General features: G+C 42.1%; 1 protein-coding gene across 1 annotated transcript in view; it reads right to left on the bottom strand.

Moving 5' to 3' along the window:
- Positions 1-2,500, bottom strand: part of LOC311329033 (capping protein, Arp2/3 and myosin-I linker protein 3-like) — a gene marked incomplete at both ends in the record, with an annotated part of 44,804 nt that overhangs the window by 22,595 nt on the left and 19,709 nt on the right. The gene's annotated exons all lie outside the window — the stretch shown is intronic.

Genomic DNA, 2,500 nt, shown 5'->3' with positions numbered 1-2,500 from the left:
GAAAATATCTCTATCACAGAAACAGAAAATATCTCTATCACAGAAACAGAAAATATCTCTATCACAGAAACCAAAAATATCTCTATCACAGAAAACATCTCTATCACAGAAATATAAAACATCTCTATCACAGAATCAGAAAACATCTCTATCACAGAATCAGAAAACATCTCTATCACAGAAACAGGAAACATCTTTATCACAAACAGAAAACATCTTTATCACAGAAATAGAAAACATCTCTATCACAGAAAACATCTCTATCACAGAAAACATCTCTATCACAGAAACAGGAAACATCTTTATCAAAGAAACAGGAAATATCTCTATCACAGAAATAGAAAACATCTCTATCACAGAAACAAAAAATATCTCTATCACAGAAACAAAAAATATCTCTATCACAGAATCAGAAAAAATCTCTATCACACAAACAGAAAATATCTCTATCACAGAAATAGAAACCACATCTCATATCCCACCTGTTACACACACCACATACTACATACTGTATATATCGCTCATAACCCATATTGCACATGCCCAGTGAAAAAAAAACCCTCATTGACACCATTACACAACCCCTACAACCTGACTGAAAACCATTTACAATTCTGGTTTGAGGTCGGCACAAATGAATATTTGAAACGGTTGAGTTTCCAATTGGGCGCTTTATAGCTTTATACCGTCTGCCTGGGGGCAGAAGCTCAAACAGAGAAAATGAGAAGGGTCAGACAGTATTCCCTGTGCCTGTCTGGACACAGACTGCTCGTTGATACTGGAGGGACTAGCGTTCCTCTCTCCCCATGACCTTCTAACTAAGCGCAAAAGGCAGCAATTAATGTGATTAATAATTAAATTTTGCTTTGAATTGAGTGTGCTAGGACTACACGGACGAATCACAGGCGCTTATGCTGTTACATTACATTACATTACATTACAGTCATTTAGCAGACGCTTTTATCCAAAGCGACTAACAATAATTGCATTTAACGAAGGAAGAGCCAATGTACTACTACTTGCCAGAACTCACAAGTGCATCTTCTTTCTAAAACAAACAAGTGACTAAGAGCATAATCTAGTGCTGAAGGCAAAGTGCAAGAATCACAATCTAAAGTATGCTGTCTGACCAATCACGTGCATTCCCGCTGAGTGCGCTGTGCACAGCAATTTCACTGAGAAGACAGATAGCAGTAGGTCAAGACAAGTGTCACAAGACAAGAGTACCTGCAGCCGTGAGTAGTGAAAACGTCCGTGATTTGGGATAATTTTGGTTATTATATATTAATATTATATATTAAATATGAATCGCAATAATTAATCGCAATTACCATTTTGAAGCAAATAATCACAATTATTATATTTTGTCATAATGGTGCAGCCCTATATATAATGTAAAAAGGCCTGGTGAGCTAACACAGCCCTGTGGGGCCCCTGTACTCATTGATCTGGCTCCCGAAAGGATATTATTAACTCTGACACGATGGGTTCGATTGGTTCAAAAAGAAAGATACCAATAAAGGGATTGACACTCATTCATTTCACTTTCCTGATCAGCAGATGCGTCAGCATCGTATTAAAAGCGGAGCTAAACTCATCAAACAGGAGGCGTGAAGGACTCAGGCTCCTCCAAGAGCTCGATGGGAAAATGGGTGTTACTGTTGATGACATCATCCGTGCCCCGCCTTTCCCTTTCTTTAGCGCAGACGCCATGTATTCTCCCATAACATTTCATCACAATCAAAATCAGGGCAACAGGTCTATAGTTATTATTATAATATTATATTATTTTCAGCAGGACAAGATTTCTCCGGACCTGGGACCATTATGGATTTTTTTCCAGAGAAAACAAAGTGAGTCAGATGGTTTCCATGCTGGAGGGAGATCTTCAGAGTCAGATGGAGATGGTCTCCATGCTGGAGGGAGATCTTCAGAGTCAGATGGTCTCCATGCTGGAGGGAGATCTTCAGAGTCAGATGGTCTCCATGCTGGAGGGAGATCTTCAGAGTCAGATGGTCTCCATGCTGGAGGGAGATCTTCAGAGTCAGATGGTCTCCATGTTGGAGAGAGATCTTCAGAGTCAGATGCTGTCCATGCTGGAGGGAGATCTTCTGGGTCAGATGGTCTCCATGCTGGAGGGAGATCTTCTGGGTCAGATGGTCTCCATGCTGGAGGGAGATCTTCAGAGTCAGATGGTCTCCATGCTGGAGGGAGATCTTCTGCAGCTCTTTAATGCTGTGTTCACACCGGGCGCGGCGAGAAAATTTGCACCGCCCAGTTCGCCCAATCTCGCCGCGGGATCAATGGGTCACCGCGCGAATCCGCCGCAGAAAGTTAAAAAAATTGAACTTTTGCGAATGCCGCCACGCGGCGAATCCTGGCCGCCGAGTTCTGCGATTCGTGCCGCCTGCCGCAATTGTATTGACTTTCTATGTAAACTCGCCGCGCCGCAGGAAAAATTCACGCCCGGTGTGAACACAGAAAAGCAAAGATGCCGTCC

The sequence above is a fragment of the Borostomias antarcticus genome (genome assembly GCF_949987555.1).
Source record: "Borostomias antarcticus genome assembly, contig: scaffold_357, whole genome shotgun sequence".
In the NCBI taxonomy this organism is placed as follows: Eukaryota; Metazoa; Chordata; class Actinopteri; order Stomiiformes; family Stomiidae; genus Borostomias; species Borostomias antarcticus.
This window is presented reverse-complemented; position numbering and strand designations above follow the sequence as displayed.